This window comes from Bemisia tabaci, chromosome 9 (genome assembly GCF_918797505.1).
Source record: "Bemisia tabaci chromosome 9, PGI_BMITA_v3".
Lineage (NCBI taxonomy): Eukaryota > Metazoa > Arthropoda > Insecta > Hemiptera > Aleyrodidae > Bemisia > Bemisia tabaci.
This window is the reverse complement of record NC_092801.1, coordinates 42,318,613-42,341,196: the sequence shown is the minus strand read 5'-3', so window position 1 is coordinate 42,341,196 and position 22,584 is coordinate 42,318,613. Positions and strand designations below refer to the sequence as shown.

The following is a 22,584-nucleotide window of genomic DNA, read 5'->3' as shown; positions in this document are numbered from 1 at the left end:
TCCAAAAATGAGGTCCAAATAACAAAATAAGCTGATAGAAGTTCTCCATACGCCAAAATGGCGGCCATAATGGCTGCCGCCCAGGCATTGAACGCGTTTGAACAGTAGGGTGTCCCATTTTGGACGTTACAAGAAAAAAAAATTGCGAAATCCAACAGAGATACCTGCCAATAAGTTGTCTCATAGTTAGAAAAAAAAGCACAAAAAAATCTCAGGGTCGTAGCTAAAGGTTGAGTGGTCCCGCAAGGTACTTAAGATGTTTCATCGATTTCTCATCTTGGCAATCTTGGCGATCTTGCAGATTTTTTTTCGGTAAATGCAATCGAGGTAAAAAGTCGCAAATGCGGATAATGAGACTTTTGATACTATATTTTAAGAGAAAAATAACGGTTTGGACCCACGAGGATCAGAATCCCTCGTTCTTAGCTCTCAAAATGCAAAAATCAGCGATTTTAGCATTTTGTAGTCAAACCGCTGCTCGACCGTCGCTCGACTTAAATGTCGCGGCATTTGACGCGCTGTTTCACAATGATCCCATTGTAGGAGTAAAAAGTCCTTCAAGTATGTTCATTAGAGGTGTAAGAGGGTCACTTTGGCCAATTTTTGTTGCTTTTAAACATTGAGCTCATTGTTTAAAATGTTTTTTGTGTTTTTTTTTTGTTAATATAATTTTCCTGTTTTTCATCATTTTTTAAAATGGTTTAAAAAGGGCGATTCATCTCACACCAAAATTGAACTCCTTTGGCGAACAATGTACTTAGGTGCATACTTCCTCTAAAAAAGTTTTTGGATTCAAAGCCTCCCAAAAAAGCCGATGTTGCCATATTTTTTCCCCGGAAAACACAAAAAACCGACTACCTATTTCAGTACTTGGAGGCTGTTCCTCACCGAGCTCATTGAGCAAATTTCAGCAAACCTTGAATTTTCATACGTTATGACCAGATTACTAGTGATTATGTACATGTGTTTATCTATACAGCCTCCCACCGCGGCGCGACGTTGCCACATACCATCGATAAAATTCGATAAAAATCCGCGTTTCCCTAGATTTGAGCCATTTTTTCGGATATTGCTCATGGAATACTAATGTAAAACTTAAAATGCTGTATTCAGAGATGGAAGGGGATCATACCTTGTAGCAATAATCATTATTTTAAGATCCTGCGCTTATTGACGACCCATTTTTAGCGGATTTTTATCGAATTTTATCGATGGTATGTGGCAACGTCGCGTCGCGGTGGAAGGCTGTATAAATAAACACATGTACATAATCACTAGTAATGTGGTCATAACGTATGAAAATTCAGGTTCGGTTCAAAATTCAAAAAATTTGGAAAAATTTTGAATTTTCAATTCAAAATTCGGTTTGCTGAAATTTGCTCAATGAGCTCGGTGAGGAACAGCCTCCAAGTACTGAAATAGGTAGTCGGTTTTTTGTGTTTTCCGGGGAAAAAAATATGGCAACATCGGCTTTTTGGGAGGCTTTGAATCCAAAAACTTTTTTAGAGGAAGTATGCACCTAAGTACATTGTTCGCCAAAGGAGTTCAATTTTGGTGTGCGAGATGAATCGCCCTTTTTAAACCATTTTAAAAAATGATGAAAAACAGGAAAATTATATTAACAAAAAAAAACAAAAACAAAAACAAAAAACATTTTAAACAATGAGCTCAATGTTTAAAAGCAACAAAAATTGGCCAAAGTGACCCTCTTACACCTCTAATGAACATACTTGAAGGACTTTTTACTCCTACCACGTGTATCAAAGAAAACAGTTGTATCAGGATTCAGGATGGACTCGTTGCAAATGAGCTCCCAATTACAGAAAGCTCTCTTCCACCCAAAATAATGAAAGGTATTCTGCTTTCAGGGACCTGAAAGCACACTGCTGAAACACTTGGGGATATATGTGAATCTCGAAGAAAATGAAGGTGTGCTACTTAAAACGAAAATACTTGTCTCGGTTGACTATATCCATCAGGTTTGTCTTCAGTTACGTCTCTTTTCCCTTCAAAAATAAAAAATAAAAATTATTAACATGAGGTCTGATCATTGAAAAATATACCTAGCGCCAAAAATAAAGCGGCCTTAGAGCTGGATTACATTTTGCGATGAGAAACGAATATATTTAATTACTTATGCCTGTTTGTAGAAATAACATATTCACCTGGTTCCTCAGTATTGACAAGTAGTTTTATGAATGAGCTCTAAATAATGATCATTCGCTGGTACCTATCTCGGCGAAGGTAGAGAATTGGCGCGTATACGTAGTATACCGCCTTTGCGATCGTTTCGAACCCTGCTCGATACAATAACCGAGTCCCTTAGTTCCTTACCGAAAAGTGACTACCGCGAACTTCTGAGATTTTCCAAAGCATGTAAAAAGTTTATTTATCCGTCAATAATTATGATTTAAAGTTGTTTCCCATTCTGGGGCTTTCTAGTTTATGTGCAGTGAATACCAAGAGTCTACGTTACTTGGTTTTTTTAAAAAAAGCCTAAGAGTACGACGCGCTGATTTAAAATATGCATATATAAGCAGAAGCAAGCGAACTGATTCGAGGATGACTGACCAGTTCGGCACTTTAAGAATGAGAATTTAACTCACTCCGTTTTGTTCAAAACGTACGCTTTGACAGATCTCCACACGGCTGTTATGATTTTCAAAAGTTGGTACCCGTGCTCTGATATTGCTATCTGTGTAAGTGCAATCTGTGATGAGCCTCGAGACTCATTAGACCATTTGCTAAACGTGGCTCATACAGGAATCCACCTACCCCTCTGTTCCCCACGCTCCTGACCACTGCGTCGGCGTCCCGACGAACAATAGCTGACGGTCGCCAGGCGGCCGGGACCCTCAGCCCCTCGCCCAATTACTTACGCTTGATTAACCATTTCACCGTCACGCTAGGATTCATCCAATTTTCAAAAAAAATTGTTCCGCGTGTGTTTAGCAATTTATTCCTTACTCTCCGTTAAAACACAAATAAAAAGAGACCTCATTCATAAAAATCGGCTGAATAGAAGAGAAGTTACAGTAATCGAAATCCGAAGAAATCAACAAAACTTCTCCATTGAGAAAATAAAATAAAGGGGAAAAAAAGAAATGTATAAATTACAATTAAATATAATTAACCTCAGAATTTGACAAGCAATTCAATTATATACCTAACGGAGAAAAAACTGGGAGAAATTACAAAAAATTCGCCTCTTGCAAGGGGCTTCTTTGTAAGAATTTTGACCTGAAGACAAGGGTCGAATAACAGCAGAACTCCATACAATACATGGTGTGCCTGAACGAGTTAAACATTTTTTATACGTCCAAATCGAAAAATCTTTATATTTTTAACTACAGTGTCCCTTGAATCGTTTAAGCCCAAAAAAAAAAAAAATTCCGTCGAGATTCTGGAACGTAAAGGCGCTTTAAAAGCATTCTGGGGCTATAATAGCTAAATCACCGGTAGTAAATCCCGTTATATTATTAAAAAGAAATTGACTCCATAGTTTAATCCCTTAGTTTCTTGAATACGAGTATTTTAAGCACTTAAACATTTATACCACCAATTTTAGCCATGGGGTGATTTCCTGAGAGCCGATAATATCACGAATTTCTCATAGAACCCTTCAACAGTGGCTTGCTTTTTTGGCAGCCAATTCGGCCATCGAACCGGAGTTTAAATGGAAGCTGATAATAACCCAAAGCTCTGAGAAAAATTTTGAGATGAGCATAAGAACGGTTTGTTGTAAGTAACGAGGAGAGGCGGGCAAAGCGGCTAAAATCCGATCTAATTTTTACAGTTTTTCTGTTGAATTAATGTTGCCGCGGGCTTCTGACTGTGTCCACACATAGTTTCTGTTCAGCATATCGATACATAAGTATTTACACACGTAGAATCTAATTGTCACGTCGAGGAGTCGACAAATTTTGATTTTTTCGATTTTATACGGAAAATTGATGGTTTTTCGGGATTGAAATCATTATTGTTTCATGAAAAATAAATGCACCCAAAATGACTATAGCATATTGATTTTTACACATTTGCACTCACGAAATTGGTCGGTAAATTCAACGAGTGGGTGCATCGACCTGGTGTATCAATTTTCTGCAATTTTTTACGGCAAATCAGTAGATTTTCAGGATGTAGATTGCTCACTTTCAATGCATGAATGAATAAAGCAACGACATGGTTGAACTTCTTTGCATGGAAAGACGTTTAAAATAACAAAATCAAGACATATTTAATGCAATTGCATTTATATCGAGTCAATTTCTTTTCAATAATATAACGGGATTTATAGGTACTACCGGTGATTTGGGTATTTTAGCCCCAAAATACCTTTAAATCGACTTTATCTTCTAGGAATTCGACAGAATTTTTCCTTTCTTCGCTTAAATTATTCCGTAGCACTTTTCTTCAAGAATCTGATAAGATTTTGCTTGAGGCAGATCAAAAAACTTAAATTCGATCGAATAGCTTTCTACATTCACAATACACGGTCTCGTCAAGGTGCGTCGTTGACCTCGCAGTGTTGGATCGTGAATTCTCTTGTTGTGCTGCTTGCCTATTTTGAAATCTCTGTAAATGAAAACTAAAGGGGTTGATATGTGCGAGTTAATGACGCGCCTTATCAACACATTGTGTTGGAGTTCACTGCTTGTTTTAGTTATGCTGACCATGAGATTTGCGCAGAAAATGGAAACACCGAATGGATCGCATTTCTCAAAAAGGAACCAGCGCTATTACAGTGCTGCAAAAATGTTGATTTTTCATAATTATCTAAAAAATCTCTCAGAATAGAATTTCGTGGTTGCGTTTTGGACACACAGCAAACCCATTTTCAGGTTAGAAATCGGCAGAGGAGGGCAGCACTTTACAACTCGAAAGCCCTGTTTTCACTGGCTCTCTAGAGGAATAATGTCACTTATAGTCCAGGCATATTAGATCAAAAATCGGCGATTAGAAAAAAAAATTTATATATAAGGTTTTATGTGCCCAAGTTGTTCATTGGGGTGCCAGGGACTCCCAGCAAAAAGTCCCCAAGAATCCCCTGTACGCTCGACCCCCCGCCCCCCCCAAAACCCCCAAAAAATCGACCTTTCCTCGGTTTTTCGTAAATATCTCAAAAAGAATTGGTTTTAGCGAAAAATGAGTTATCTAGTGAATAAAAGTTCATAAAATTTCCAATAAAAATGACTTCTATGAATTTTTTTGTAAAACGACTTTGAACCCCTCAAAATGGCTGCCGAAAAAACGGGCATTTACGGAAATTTCAGTTTTTTCCCGAAAATGCCCATTTTTCTTTGAAACGGCTGCTCTCATGTAAAAGTTAATGGCGGATTCTGAAAGAGCGTTGAATTTCACATCAGAAACGATTAAAATCGATCATTTTAGACTCACAGTCGATCTACGGAAATACGATATATCGAAGCTCTTCCGCCCGGGCCTAACAAATCAAGTACTAGGTAGTTAAACATTTGCGGCCGGGGTTCTAATGACACTAGAGTCATACTTTTTTCACTCGGGGGTCGTTTGTATTAGCCTTTTACTCCTTTTTAAGGCCATTATGGGTGGGAAGGGAGTAGTGATTGTGGGGGGGGGGGGGGTGTCACCCATTACCCTTCCTCCGCTTAGCCGCGCAACGGTTTAACATACAGGAACGATAAGCATGGTCCAAGCCTGCGAAGACGTCGATGTGAAAAGATGAGGCCACGTTTTTTGTTTTGTCTTCGCATTGTCGCATTTTGGAGGAATCGTAGCTGCCAAATGACAGAAAAATGATTAATGCTGAAATACATGGCCCGAGGAGTGGAGGGACATTATACCTAGCAACACTGGACGAGCCCTTCTTATCTAGAACTCGGGGGGCTTATATGTAGCTCGTTCAGGGGCTTCGGTTTCATAAAAATTCCCCTTTCGCCTCTCGTTGCCCCCCATCGAATTTATCTCGTCGGGCTCCCGGCTCCTTCCTATGTTTTGCGATTGCGATTAGTTCGAGAACTGATCTCTAGCGGTTGCACGGACTTCCACCCTCGATCCGCGTTGTGGCTGTGTCATTCTTATTCCAAGCATATTATATATCTGCATATTTATTATCATATTATTAATAGGCAGCGTCCGATTAATATATATCGGACTTCATCATGCAAATAGAAATATCGAAAGTTTGAACGAACATCGTTTCATCAGGTTTAAAAAAGGTGCAGTCACGGCTAAAACAAGTAGTCTCGAAATTCTACCGCCGACAGAAGATGCCGCCAAATTGCACGGTTTTAGAGCATTCCTTCAAATTCAAACGTGGCTCGGTAATGCACTCTCGCCTTTAAATTGGGGGTGGAAATTGGATCCGCAGCTTACTCCTGTACGAACCACTTTAGGGCCTGCACCTAAACAAGTTTTGCACGCAATTTTCTGTGGCTGTGTTAAGGGTTGCAGAAAATCGTGCGGTTGTAGAAAAACAGGCCTGAAATGTTCAAACGTTTTCTTGCATTGCAACGGCATCTCGTGTGATAACTCGCTTGTGCTTAATACAGACGAGTAAGAAGAAGAAGAAAAGGTCAATATGGATGACGCGAGGGCAACACTAGAATTGAGCGGCAATAAGGCGGAAGAAGAAGGAGAAGAAGATAAACAAGAAAAAGAGATGGAAAAGAAGAGAGAAAAAGTTGTAAGCAATTACGCACTTAGGCCAAAAAGACGACGATTATTCTAAGACTTCTCTAAGTTTTACAGCTGGACATTCCTTCAAAAAAGTTATTGGGCAACCACTTGCTCTCGAACAAGTAATTGTAATTAATTAGAATACACTGCTTTACAATGATTATTAAGTGAAACAAATCGAAAATATTATTTGTGATTAATATACTGATCATTTGTTCTTTAGCACGGTTTTATAATTGACTCTATTCAAGCTCAAAGTAGTACATGAACACCTTACGCTTAAAAAGATAATCATTCAAAAAATCTGAGTCCCCCCCCCCCCCCCCGCTTACAACCATCTGTACTGGAGCTGGAGGTATCGAAGTGAAAAAGTGAACATTTAAAAATGTGTTTTATTGCTTTACTAGAGACAAATCGAAGTGAAAAAGAGGAATCATTTAATTATAAAGTAATGCTCTATTTCTATTTTTCAGCCCCCCCCCCCCCCCCCAACTCTCAATGCACAATTTCTGTTTTCTGGATGGGAGAATCCCGACTCTCCTCCCTCTTCAGATGCATTACGCGATAATTGAACGCTTCCTTGCTCCAGCAGAACCGTAAACTTAAATGAGTAGTACCCAGTACTTGATTTGTTAGGCCCGGGCGGAAGAGCTTCGATATATCGTATTTCCGTAGATCGACTGTGAGTCTAAAATGATCGATTTTAATCGTTTCTGATGTGAAATTCAACGCTCTTTCAGAATCCGCCATTAACTTTTACATGAGAGCAGCCGTTTCAAAGAAAAATGGGCATTTTCGGGAAAAAACTGAAATTTCCGTAAATGCCCGTTTTTTCGGCAGCCATTTTGAGGGGTTCAAAGTCGTTTTACAAAAAAATTCATAGAAGTCATTTTTATTGGAAATTTTATGAACTTTTATTCACTAGATAACTCATTTTTCGCTAAAACCAATTCTTTTTGAGATATTTACGAAAAACCGAGGAAAGGTCGATTTTTTGGGGGTTTTGGGGGGGCGGGGGGGTCGAGCGTACAGGGGATTCTTGGGGACTTTTTGCTGGGAGTCCCTGGCACCCCAATGAACAACTTGGGCACATAAAACCTTATATATAAATTTTTTTTTCTATTTTTCCTATAATGCCTGGACTATTACTGTTGTCTTGCCTGAAACTACGTCATTTTTTGCGCACTTAAGGCATTCTTGTGTCTCGTTTTGATACAAATAAGATACATTGCTGTTTTAGCTACCTATTTCAGTGATTTCATCTATAAGAGGGTAGACGAATTTTGAAAGAAACTCGATTTTGAAAATTTGACACTTACTGCTCTCTTCGCTATCACGGCAGCATTCTCATTGTAATTCCGGTTTGGGAAGTGTCATTGAGCCTCATGACTTTTTTTTGAACATTTTGCACAGCGATTCTTCAACAAATGGGACTACATTCGAGTGCCAAACCAGGCTTGGGGCGAAGAAAAATCTTCCCACCAAGAAAATAACTCCGAGGTCGATCGTGTGAAGAAATGTGTCGACTTATTTCTCACTTTCTGCGAGCATCTCCATCAAAACACATTGGTGAGTTTAGTATTATTCACTGAAGGTAGGTCCTCAATGCATTGGAGAGGTAAAATCTGGTCGTCGATCGATCAATGGACCACTAGACAATGTACGGATTTAAGCATTGTGATACATGTTTTCTGACCAAATCACGTAGAACGCGATTTCGTCACCTTCCAGCCAAAGTATCACAAGCGCCATGCGACGTTTCAACATTTCCGCTGCCATTTTTTTTACAGAAAAATCGTTCAACGAAGCTGTCCGAAAATTCCACTCAATTTTCTTCTTTCTGCCGATAAAATTCAGTGAAAGTTTCAAACAGATTTAACCAATAACTTTATTGTAAAAAACATAAAACGGCCGCGGAAATTTTGGAACGTCGCGTCGCATGGCTCTTGTGATGCTTCGGCCAGAAGGCGACAATTTGGGCAGCGAAAATTACTAGCAGCATCTCCTGACTAAGATATAAACGTTTATATGTATATACATGCAGCATTGGTTATGGGGATTTTGAATTCCCCGCTCACAAGAGGAACAAAAGTCGACTTGAATCAAATCGCGCACTACAGCAGTTTTGACAGACTTCTTAGTCGAACTACGTCCATTCCGCACCTGATAATGTTCAGTGTTAACAACGTGCAACAGCTGAGCCGAAGCACCGAGTTTGAGGTTGCCATATTTTCATACCGCAGAGACTCTGACGATAAAGTGTAGTGCGTGACTAGACTTTGGGAGACTTCTGATTTTTCATGAGCGAGAAGCTGAAATTTCCGCATCGAAAAACGTTGACTATCTCAGTTCGGGGATGGTTTCAGTTATTTTTGTTGCGAGTTTTGTGTCTAATGTGAAATTTTGACAAGGTACCTAACACACGTCAAAATGCTGAAAGTCGCGCTTTGTAAAGTGGTCCTTCCTTAATCTTTAGATTCTAGGACATTTCTTTAGAATTTCTGAGTGTCACATTACGGTGTCGCACATCCGATAAGGGTAGGTACACAAAATTTTGTAGCGCAGTATATTTTATTTTGCATTTAAATGTTAGTTCATGTTTTAGTTTATGTTGAAAAGTTTTTTGAGAATCCGCCATGAAACGACTAAAAAAGACAATTCCCCATTAGTGTTCCCCATAGTGTGAATTGAAGAGTTAAAATGTTTTTCAACTTGTATTATACGGTTGTTTTCAATTCGCCTTCAGGGGCGCCCGCAGCAATTGTTGTTGCGAATACGTTGCGCATGCTGATCTCAGCTCATAACTCTTGACTACTTGACTCTTTGAAGGCGTTTAATGTGCGAAAGTAGGGCACCTTGTTGGAGAATAATACAGGGTGAGCGAAAAGTCCCCGACCCCCCCTCTAACTTTTGAACGAATTGAGCTAGGGAAATGAAACTTTGGGAATGTTCCTATCTCAAAGGGGACCATCTTTTGAGGGGGTCAAAATTTTGGTCCCCCCCCCTATGGGGGGGACAGGGGCCCCCCAACTTTTTTTTTTCAAATAGCAACCCCTATCTTGTGATACCTCATTTGAAAGAGCATAAAAAACTAAGAATTTTGGCGCAAACCGCAGATCAATAACTCAATTTTTGACCGAGTTATGATAGGTCAAAGGTCAAATTTGACCTATTTTCAAAAAATCATAACTCCGGTTCAAATCATCGTAAAGAAAAAAATAAAACGGGAAAATTTACCAAATTGTGTTTGCTTTTACGTAAGAATTGCAGAAATCACTTCGATGTAATTTTAAGGGGGGGCTCGGACCCCAAATACGTCAATTCAAAGGTCATTCAATTTTCCCGCGAAATAAGCCAATTTCCTCTGGATTTGCCTCCACATTATCTCAGTAAGGTCAAAATCAGTTCAACATTACGTTGGCAAGTCTCCGAATTTCGGGAAAAGTTAAAAAAACGAAATTTAAGGTGATTAAATTTGACCGTTTAAATTTCGTTTTTTTAACTTTTCCCGAATTTTGGGGACTTGCCAACGTAATGTTGAACTGATTTTGACCTTACTGAGATAATGTGGAGGCAAATCCAGAGGAAATTGGCTTATTTCGCGGGAAAATTGAATGACCTTTGAATTGACGTATTTGGGAGTCCGAGCCCCCCCTTAAAATTACATCGAAGTGATTTCTGCAATTCTTACGTAAAAGCAAACACAATTTGGTAAATTTTCCCGTTTTATTTTTTTCTTTACGATGATTTGAACCGGAGTTATGATTTTTTGAAAATAGGTCAAATTTGACCTTTGACCTATCATAACTCGGTCAAAAATTGAGTTATTGATCTGCGGTTTGCGCCAAAATTCTTAATTTTTTATGCTCTTTCAAATGAGGTATCACAAGATAGGGGTTGCTATTTGAAAAAAAAAAGTTGGGGGGCCCCTGTCCCCCCCTGAGGGGGGGGCCAAAATTTTGACCCCTTCAAAAGATGGTCCCCTTTGAGATAGGAACATTCCCAAAGTTTCATTTCCCTAGCTCAATTCGTTTAAAAGTTAGAGGGGGGGTCGGGGACTTTTCGCTCACCCTGTAGAAGTGAGATTGAATAAATCGCTCAATCCCTACTTCGATCACTCTCCAACTGATAGCGCTACTTGCGCACATAAAACGCCCTCAGAGGGTCAAGTATGTAATTAGCTGAAATCAGCTCGCACAACATATGCGTGACAACAATTGCTGCAAACGCAGCAGAAGGCGAACTGTTCAGTTAACAAAAATAATGTGATAGGAAGTCTGCATGCAACGATAGGGTATGTATTCGATCTACATGAATCGAACGGAAAATAAAAGCTTGAACCGATCATTCGATCAACACCGATTCAATGGACGAATAAATAAAAAAGCTTATCAAAATCGGTAAAAAACTTGCATGTACAATGAAAATTTCAGATTGCGATATCCCAAAATCAAGTTCAGCCAAGATTTTGATTTTTGCAAGCTTAAGTCCACACGTACCATAGACTAGCCCCCTGCAATCCGTTTTTTGGTAAATTTGTGTCGCATTTTTTTTCCCCCTCTAGACGACTGTGCATAAGCAGCGCATTCCATTATGTTAATAGTAACTCCTAACTACAGTTATAATCGTGTTTTATAGACGAACGTGGTGCATGTGAAAAATTGAAGGCGCTTCGGCCGCACTAGTCCACGAATCAGTAAGTAGACGTAGAAGCGTATGGCGTGCAGTTACTTACTTTCAAGTAAAATACCGCCCTCCCTAGTAAAAATTCGCGATAAGAGCTGCGTTTCAAAATACCATAGGAATTCTTATAGCCGGCTAATGAAGGCTACAGAAAATCATATAGCTGGCTGTAGAATGCGGAGAAAATCATACGGCCGGGCTATGCGAAGCGATAAAAAATTATGCAGCCGGGCTATAGTTCCCATCGCCGGGCTTTATTCTTTATCGCCTGGCTGTTGCTTTTTCGCCATCGATTATAAAAGGCTATAAGAAATTGTGTAGAAATTCGAGCGCTTTGGAAATCATTAAGTTTGATACGGAACCACCTTAATATTTACAAAACACACGTTATATTTTCCTTTAATACATATTTTTTTTCATCAATTAAAACGAGAATAATCCATACAGGATGTGCAAACATTTCAAAATCATGAGTTGAATAACGCTGACTCCGCTAGATTAAATATTAAAGCCTAACACAAAGCGGAACTGCGATGCACTGGCGCCTACAAACCTAACAGGGATACTTCACGCATTGCGCAACGCGTGAAGTATCCCTGTTAGGTTTGTAGGCGCCAATGCGCGTTTCGCGCTGGCTGCCCGCCTGCCGCACCGCAGCGTGCCACGGCGCTTGAAGCAACTATTTCACACCAGATGTATTGCACAGTATCATACGAAACTGAAGGCGCTCTAATATATAAGGAATGGCAGGCATCCATCAAAAGTACGGAGCTTTCCTCGCAAAATAAATCGAGATACTACGGCCCAAAAAGAGAGCAGTGGTACAAAAACTCACTAAGTCCTATTATCCGTAATTAGTGACGTTTAGCATACACTTTATCGCCTGGCTGTGAGTTGCTTAATCGCCATCGAAAATGATTTTTCTCCTAAATACCCACCAAGGCTGCTGTCACAAGAGTAGCCCTTACTGTACAGAACGACTGTGTGTGCAATACGCAGAGACTGCCGAGTGCATATAGTCTCTTGGGAGTGGGTCACTGGCTGCCGACTGTCCATTTAGCCCGCGAGTGTCATTGGTTGTCTTGTTAAAAATGCCCTACAAGGCACACGGTGATTTGGTCGCGTGGGGATTCGGCCGGTCGGATTTTTCGTGGGGATTCGGCCGGTTTCTAATTTATTATTGTGTGGAAAGTTTGGCAACAATGCACAGAACAAACATGGATGAAACGTGGTATAAAAGAAATCAGCCATTTAACGTAGTGTACTTACATATCTGAAGTTTACAGTCCATTTACAGTTGATAACCGGTCCAAACATTTCTTAAGGTCCTTGTGCTCGATGTATTATAGCAAAATGTTCGTGATGCGATCATTTAGGTCCGTTTATTTTTTACTCCGTTTCTTCAGCGGCATCCCGACGTTTATTTCCTGGACTTCTAGTAAAGATTGAGTGGCATCTTCTCTTAAAGTTTTTAACAACATATGAAAATTTGGTTGTTTCGTGTTAACGAGTCTTTACTAGAAGTCCACGGAATAAACGTGTCGTCGGGATGCCGCTGAATATTATGAAAAGGGGTAAAAAATATACGGACCTAAATGATCGCATCCCGAACATTTTGCTACAATAAATCGAGCACAAGGACCTTAAGAAATGTTTTGGACCGGCTATCAACTTTAAATGGACTGTAAACTTCAGATATGTAAGTATACACTACGTTAAATGGCTGATTTCTTTTATACCACGTTTCATTCATGTTTGTTCTGTGCATTGTTGCCGAACTTTCCACACTCTGAATAATAAATCAGAAACCGGCCGAATCCCCACGAAAAATCCAACCGGCCGAATCCCCACCGGCCGAATCCCCACCTAATCGGTGATTTGGCCCGCACAAAAACTTGGAGTCCCCATGGGCATTCCCGGTCTTCCCCAATGACATTCCGATTTTCCCCACGGATGCCCATTACTGCTCATGAGCTCCCATAGGTCCCCATGTAATTACCCCATGTATTGATTCCCCATGAAATTTTCATGGGGACCCATGGGACATTTTTAACAGGGAAAATCCATAATTTTGGAAATCATGTCCACAGACTTTCTCAAGGTTGAAGGTTGCTCCCTTTGAGCTTTTGGCGCATGTCCGATGAAATGCGTCCATCCCGAAGTTCATGACGGGTTTTCCACTTGCCGCAAGTCAAAAATAGAAACGGGCGAAAAAAGTGGTACAACAGTATTATGCGCCCTGCTGACGTCATCAACGGGCTCTACAATGACGTGATCAGCCGGAAACATGCACACCAATATTGCCGAGCACAGCTGGAAATGGTCTAAAAGAGCAAAAAATCACCAGAATAAGCCGATTGGAATGAGGTGACAACGACCAGGGTGGCAAAATATCATAAAAAACAAAATCTTGAAATTTCACGTGAAATATTTCACGAAACTTCAAAAATGTATGAAAGATATATTGAAGAATACTGGTTCCCTTTCGTGTTTCGCAAAATGTAAAAATTGTGATGTTCTTCTAATTTTGTGTACTTGATTGCGGGTTGCATACACTAGCCCCTGAAAAATATAAAATATTTCACAGCCTCGTGAAATTTCATGAAATATTTCACTGAAATTTTCGAGCTTTTTATGTTGTGGAAGTTCACACACTATTTGTATTGTGTTGCAGACAATATGCAGCCTTTAACGAGTGAGTTGGTGCCTGAGTTCATTTTGAGAGGTGACATCTGCAACGCATCATGATAGATTTTACACAGGAAAGCTTACTTTAACGACATTATGAGCTTTGATCGCACACTTCCTTACGTTGGTCCTTGTATTCATTGAAATAAACGATAATAAATAAATTCAAATTGTATTTATAGTAGTGCCGGGGCTGATCATAATCAGCCGGACTATCGTTTTATTATTATTACCGCTTTTTCCCTCCAAATCATATCATCATTGCAATGGAGAAATTATTTGATTCTCCTGAATTATGAATCCAGGTGCAGGATCGGTTGCGCCGGTCACAGAATCATGCTTGATTCTTGTAGATCAGCTAAAAATAATAAGATCTGTCCAAACAGCAACTTTCTGCGTTCAATATTAACCGGGCCGCGATACCGCCCCTTGAAAAGTCGAGTTTTTGACGTCATCCACCGCAGAAGTGACACCCTTGGTTTCCTCCACTTTGCCTTCATCAGTCGGTGTGACGACCATTTGCACAGGTTGCTCAACGTGCCATGGCCGGATTTACCTACTTGCCGCCCATGGGCCGCCTGTATTTTGCCGCCCTCTGCTCATTCATTTTGAAACATCAATAAAAACCATCAAGTGAACGTGCCGGAGGGAGAAGAGTGCATAAGACGCGTTCACTCGTCTTGGACACATTTTTTGCGTAAGCCCTACCAACACTATATACCAGCAAAAGTTCACGGAACTTCGCGCGAAAGTTCAGTTCCGTAAACCTATGTCTGTGGGGACAAGGCCTTTCATTTGTAAGAAATGAACTAAAAAATTAAGAAAGAACAAACTGTGGTTTAATAATTTTAACTTTCGCCGCCGTGCCGCGCTGACCACACCGTGTTTGGCACAATGCGTGAAGTATTCATGTAGTTTTGTAGGCACTGTGCGTTTCACGCCGCGCCGACCGCTGTTGACCGTACTGTGTTTGACGCAATGCGTGAAGTATTCATGCGGTCTCGTAGGCGCTAATATGTGTTACATGCCGACCGCCGCGTCGAGGGGTTCTCCTTTCCATCTCAAGTCCTCGCCATCATTTCTCTTTGCGCCGCGCCGCTCCAGGCCAAATTACGTGTTTGGTTTCTCTCATAACTCAACTAATTAAAGGTGCGCAGTCTTTTGTACCACCGAAATACGACAAAATTAGAAATTAATGAACTCTCAGGAAATGAGAGATTTTGTCACCTTTCCTTGTTTGTAATGTTTTTCTGAATCCGATTTTTTTGTACCTGCATTTAAAAAAATTGCAATATTTGCCGCCCCCTAATTTTGCCGCCATGGGCTGCGGCCCACGTGGCCACCCCCTTAATCCGGCCCTGCAACGTGCAACTCGGATGAAAGCAAGGGTGTCACTTCCGCGGTGGATGACGTCAAAAACTCGACTTTTCAAAGGGCGATATCGCGTCTAATATTGAGCGTAGAAAGTTGCTGTTAAGACTGATCTGATTATTTTAGCAAATCTACGAGAACCAAGCACCAAAACAGGATTCTGTGACCAGCGCATCTGACCCATTGAGCGCAGAACCTGAGATTCGTAAGACACACACGACATATACCAATCGTTTTACTGAAACACAATTTTTCTCTTTTCGCAGGAAAGGGAAACTGAAATGAAATATGATCTACTGCTCAATTTATGTGGAATAACAATTGGATCCATAGTCAGAGTTAATAAATTATTGCCCGAGAAGATTCAACCGTTTCGAGGATATTATGATTATTAGATAAGCAACCTCATTCTCCGCTGAGATAGTTCTATTGAATCAAAACAGTTTAGAATGAGGTCGAGGTTAAAATTCGGCTTGAAAAGTAAGAAATTATGTCCGCAAATCGACGGTGCAAGTCGGCAATCACATAACTCGTTTGCGGTGTCTAAAAATCTCCGCTTGTATATTATTTTTTTTAAGGAGAACAAATTGACATCATTCCTTGAAGTTTTTGCAGAATTTTCTCCGCATAGAGAAGAAAAATCATGGCAGTTTTAAAGAATGGCCGTTGAGTAGTTTTTCGTTTAATAAATAAAGTATGATAGGAAGTCTGCGACGTCGCAAACCGAGTTATGTGATTGCCGACTTGCACCGTCGAAATGTCGCTGAAGAAATATCGATGGTGAAACTACCCAACCACGTACCTAGATTTTTGTCGGGGTTGAGTAAGCTTCAAAAATGAGTTGTAAGAGATGTCCTTCATCTATGCTCTAAATATTTTTGTCGAACAAAATCGGGAAGTTACTCAAAAACGTTGTTAAAATATCACATATCGACGGTGAAACTACCAAACCACGTATCTCGTTTGCGGTGTTTAAAAAATCTACGCTCACATTTTTTTTTTCGAAGTAGACCAAATCAATATCGTTCCTTGAAATTTTCACGGAATTTTCTCCGCACAAAGAGGAAAAATCACAGAAATTTTCAAGACTGGATGTTAAGTAGTTTTTCATTTAAAAAATAAAGTATGACAGGAAGTCTACGACGTCGCAAACCGAGATACGTGGTTTGGTAGTTTCACCGTCTATCTTAAGCTCCACGATATCTCAGCGCTAATTCGTAATTCACATATCTCGCCCCGCGCGCCGTCGCGTCGCGAAGTTATCGCAAACAGGAAAAATTAGGAGCCTTTAGCTGAGGCAAATCAAAAGGTGTATCCGGTTCAAGTATAAAAAGATGAGATTTTCTTGAAAGGTAATTAAGGCTGTTGCACCAAAAAGGTGCAAAGAGTTTTAGTGAATCTTCCCTTATGAAATTGGCACTCCCTCATTTTCACCAAAAATCTCAATTATTTATTTGTTTCCGTGGGACCAAAAAAAAAAAAAAAGCAAACACTCATTCTTCTAAGATATTGAACGTTTGCATCTGAAAAAGTAATGAGCAAAAATATAAAAAAATATGACAAAATCCTCCCCGCCTCCATCCTATTCCCGTTCTCATAACCCACGCTAATCTCGCTCATCGACGCGCGGGGTTGGGAAGTTGTCCGTTTTTTCGCTACGTCTTTCAACTTCAAGACAACTTTTTTTCAACTTGAGTAATCTATAAATGCAAGGCACACACTAAATGTTCTACTGAAGGCTACAGAAGGCAGCCTTAGGCTAGGTCCGCTTGAGGAAGTGACAGATAGGTGCGCGTCAGATGTCAACAAGTAACGGATAATATAATGCGGACAAGAGGTGTAATCGATGTTGCATACGCTTGTATTGGAAGGCGACTCGTCCACTGAGGAAAGGAAAACCTTTTTTTTAAAGAGTATTAGGATGATCATTTAACCCTAGTCTGCCTGAGCCTCTGAACCAACGAGAAAGCCTGAGCGGGGTCAATTTGACCCCAGCTGAAAATCAATTAGTTAGCTATGTTTTTTTCATGTTTTTAGTTAATATCAGTGCACTAACCTTACAGGCCTTAACCATACAGTATACCTTAAGTTTTAAAAAACACGGCGTAGGGTATGCAACCATTTTATCATACACATGTTGCCATGTTGTTCTCAGCATGAGAAAAAAAATCATAGGGCTACTAAATACTGAAAACGAAAAAAATCTGAAAAATTTTGCTTGTTTTATAAGTTTCTGAAAAAAATTAAAAAGAGAAAAATTAATACACCTTCAAAGTAAGCTTTTGTGATGCTAAATGGTAAAATATATGTTATAAGGATATCTGACCCCGCTCAGGCTTTCTAGGGGTACTCGTGCATTTTTTGATCTCTCATGCACATTTTTTTTTTTTTCCCCCTTCAAAATCGTGTTCCTAGATGTTTTTGTAGAGCTATTTGTGAAGGACAAAAAATTTCGTGCATACCACGAGAAATGGCAAAGAGTTGAAACTCCCGTGGGGTCAATCTGACCCCACTCAGGCAGACTAGGGTTAAGAGGGTAACCTGATACATACCTATACTTTCTTACAACGGAGTACCTGATCTGTCATGGCGTTTAAAAGAATAGTAATTTCTAAAAACCTGATGACTGCTCCAGCTGTAGGATCAACAGAAGCTTCCAGTGAATTAATTTAATCACGCTGTTCAATATGACTCTTCGCCAGGCCTTACATCGATCAAAATCTTCAAGTAACAGGCTAAAAACCTTAATTTGAAATTCATATACCTCGAGGTAATAGTGTTGGTTCCTAATTCGCAAAACACATACGTAACTCGGTTTTTCCTCTGCGTGTCCTAACTGTTGGGGCTATTTTCAAAAATGTTTAATGCGTGGTGAAAAGCAATTGATTGTTTCTACCTCCAAGATTTATTACCTTTCAATCATCACAAAAAAGGAACGAAGTCGGTTTTATTGCTCTCCTGAAAAATCGGGTTTTCCGAGATACGTGGTATGGTAGTTTCACCATTGATATTGTGTTTGCCATCATAGAGTGATTTGATTTGATTGACTTTAAGTTTGGTGTTCGTCTATTCAATAATGCCTCTTTGGATCGACATGATGTGTAAATTGTCAATAAAATTGGCTTTCAAAGAAGAAATGCAGAGGTGCGAATCAGAGGGGCATAATTGCATTGTAAAGTTGCCACGTTACACCTAAAAACGTATGTCTGTTCATTAAGGGGTGCATGTCTCATACTCAAAAATTCCCGGAAATTTGTCAGGGCGAAATGAAAAACCCTGAAGACGTTTAAAATTCTGGAGTAATTGATACAATTTCTGGTGAAATATTGCGACGTTGTACTTAATGCTACGAAGCGTTCATGTGAGCAAGACAATCACTGCTTCCTCTACCTTTTTTTCAATGGATAGTGTGAAAGTAATTATTGTCTAGGTGCTAATAATTTAAAAGATAGCACGGGAGAAAGAGTTGAGTCAAATTTTTAATTTTACTAGGTGGAGTGCATGTTTTTGTGGCGTAAACGAAGAATTGAAGGCTCTGTCCGACTCTGTCATTTTTTGAAATCTCGCAGTAAAACCCGCTGCCGCGCCGAGCGGGTAAAGTGGTGAGTGCCTGCAGAGTGAACAAGCAGGAAGCTCCAACGCATTGGCGTCGGAGAGCGGCTCTGGGGGCAGTAGTTGTAGTCAAGAATGAGGGCCTAGACACATTTTGTCATTGATGTACAATCCGACAACTGTCGATTCATGTTTTGTAACTTAGCAGATTTACGTAGCCGGTGTATAAATGTGTATTGGGCTTTGATATGGCGAATACATGGCATTATCACTTTTTGTATACTTTTAATTTTGAAAGCTCTTTGGAGGTCCGCTTCTTAAAAAATCTCTGGTTGATAAGTCGTTTAGCGAGGCTGCAAAAAATTTGCATTTTTATATCTGAAAGTGTAGGTATTGGTTTTTTGTATAATTGTTTTTTTGGATTGCTGGAAAAGTAACGCATACTTCTATAATTTAGGACTGAGTCAGGGAAATATAAGGTTCGTTAAATAGTAAATATTCCTAGTACCGTGTGACACTATTGTTAACGAAAAGTTTTTGCAACTTGTCAAAGAGGTTGTTGAATGATCTTCGAATAACTTTTGATGAGCTAGAGGTAATGGTTCTATCTGCAGCTCGTGGACTTCTGTACGATATTGTCCAGAATCATCTAAATTTTCAAAAAGTGTCCGCTTGTTCGATACCCAATTTGCTCATTCATGCATACAAGGAGAAGCGCATGAAAGCTTTAGCAGACATTTTGGAGATGAATCAAGAATTAGATGAAGAATTTATGACTTAAATCACGGCACCTTAATCACGGGATGACCTTAATTACGGCAACTATTTATTGTCCATGAGATGCAGATGGTTCCATTTCCCTAGCTCATCAAAAGGTATTCGAAGATCAATTTCATCAGCCACCCGTACGAACCACGTTTCTAGTGACCCGTACTTGCTTCGCACGTATGAAACATACAATCAGAGAAAACAGAATTCATCTTACAATAATCAATAATCAGTAGGACATGAATCGTTGCGATGTATAATACGACATTATAATGCGGCATTACTATTGTAATTCATTTTAATGGATTAGGGGCATTATAAATCATTATTGCATGAAAATTGTGCATAGAAATTGCCAGTCTAAAGTTTCAAGAATGAGAAAATAATCAGCCCATGAGTGGGTCCAGAATGAGGGAGAAGGAAAAGTTGAAATAATTTTACTGGAAGGAGGGATAAATGAGGTACTCACCGAATTTATTCGTACAGAACATTCAAAAATCCCGTGAAAAAACAGCTCACAAATAAAAGCAAATTGCCATAGAAACTTCTTCACGAAATCACACACACAACGAAGAACGAGGCGCTACAGACGAGTCCGTCCAGGACAAGTTAAAAAATTCCCATGAGCCGAGTGCCGTAGGTTAAGGGCCCGTTCGCCAAAACTAATCGGAACTGTATGAATGAATTGCTCCTTTTAAAAATCAAAACAATATCGAATTGCGATATATTACACAGTTAAGATAGGGCTATGTCCTGTCGTAAGCGGCGACATACAGTCGATATCATTTCAATAATCGCCCCAATGGCCACGATAGTTGTTAGACGTTTACGGTTTCCCTGGTAACCTTTGTTTGCTATCAGCTGATATCAAGTAATATGACTAGGAAGCTCCAACCCAGTGGTTAAAGCTTCCTTAACCGCGAAAACTTTAAAATTCAAATTTTCAAATTTTGAACGTAAAGTACATTTTTTTCCATCACGAGATAAAAGCACAAACAAGTTTTGAATTGTTGACTGTATCACCATGATTCCAAAAATACAATACACAACATAGCATTGACTAACAATAAAACAGTATGCAATAAAATAAAGTCATGACAAGGAACATAGCCGAAAATGGCGCCGATTCCCATCAACCAACGCGCGGTCTCTACAATGTAACATGCTGCATTGATACTCCCCAGCTGGGACCGTCCGGAATAGCAGCTCTAGTGCAAGCACCAGAGCCGCTAAAACGCCTTCATTTCTGTGCTTATGCAACACGGACATCCATGGAGCTTCAATCGTTGCATTCAGGCGTTGTAGGTACTGAAATTCGCTTGGTGTTCATGGCTTTGCTTGTTTATCTCATACCTGAATGTGATCCCAACGTCATTCATTGCGCCGATTAAGTAAACCACTGCTGGTTTTTATCGTAACATTTTATCGATTTTCGAAAAAATGCTTTAATCGTTTAAATTGGTCACAAAGTTGCCCTTCCAGAATATGGGCTGCGACTCTGCACTTCCTGAGCTAAGAACACTTCAAGGAAAACACTTTGAGCGCGTATTCTAACATATTTGTTTTTGCATGAGAGTTAAAAAGAAGTTAGATCGGAATTTAAATACGCATCAACTTACGCGGTCATTTCAGAACCAGGAGGCAGGACACAAAACTTTTAGAAAAAAACGCTCTTACGTCGAATCTTCACTCGCACTTTTGGAATTTTACCCGTGAAGTTCTATAGATAATTTTTCAGCTGTGATAGTTTTTTTCTAAAAAAGAAGAAAAAAAATATGTATTTGATTGAAGTGTTCTCAGCTCAGGAAGTGCAGAGCCGCATGCCACATTCTAGAGGGGCAATTTTGTGATCCATTCAAACGATTAAAGCATTTCTCCGAAAAGTGACAATGTTACGATACAAATTAGCAATAGTTTACTTAATCAGCGCAAATGGGTGACGTTGGAATCGCGTTAAAGTATGAGATTATGAGAAAGTATTTAAGTATTTTGAGAAGTATGAGCGAATTTCAGTATCTACAACGCCTGAATGCAGGTATTTAAGCTCCATAGCTGTTCGTGTTGCATAAGCACAGAGGTTAAGGCGTTTTCACTCTGCAGGCATTCACCACTTTATCCGCGGCTCGGCGTGGCAGCGGGTTTTACTGCGAGATTCCAAAATGACAGAGTCATACAGGGCCTTCAATTCTTCGTTTACACCACAAAAACACCCACTTCACCCGGTAAAATTAAAAATTTGACTTAACTCTTTCTTCTCTGCAATCTTTTAAATTAGCACCTAGAAAATAATTACTTAAGGTGATTCGATGGACGCCATATTTTGTGTCAGAACGCCATGCGATATATCGCATCGATTGGTTCCATTTTTTCAGCTACTCGTCAATTTTCTCTAATTTTGAGATCGCAAATTTGTTGCCCTGAGACTGAAGAATTCACTTACCAATTTTCCAAAACAACTTCAACGTATTAAGGGCATGGTTTTTTAGAGGAAAAATATCGCATTCGACACTCATATCGAAACTGCGCTCGAATGCGATATTTGTCCTCTGAAAAAACCACGCCTTTAATACGTTAAATTTGGTTGTAGTTTGGTTGGTTGTATGTGAATTCTTTAGCCTCCTGGCAACAGAATTGCGATCTCAAAATATGAGAAAAATGACGAGTAGCAGAAAAAATGGGACCAATCAATGCGATATATCGCATGCCGTTCTGACACAAAATATAGCGTCCATCGAATCACCTTAACATTATCTTGAAACGATCCAATTGGTGAAAGCGGTTGGGTGAAATGGACAAAGGAGGTAGAATAGACTAAATAACGACAACCCTCGAGAGACTCTTTAAATAGCTTATAATCCCCCCCCC

At 39.7% G+C, this 22,584-nt stretch overlaps 1 long non-coding RNA gene across 1 annotated transcript; it reads left to right on the top strand.

The window, feature by feature from the left end:
• The first annotated feature begins 1,846 nt into the window (after window positions 1-1,846).
• Window positions 1,847-14,677, top strand: LOC140225497 (uncharacterized). The gene is made up of 3 exons (XR_011900570.1): window positions 1,847-1,979; window positions 8,071-8,226; window positions 14,015-14,677. It is a non-coding gene; the product is annotated as an uncharacterized lncRNA (long non-coding RNA).
• The last annotated feature ends 7,907 nt before the right edge of the window (window positions 14,678-22,584 follow it).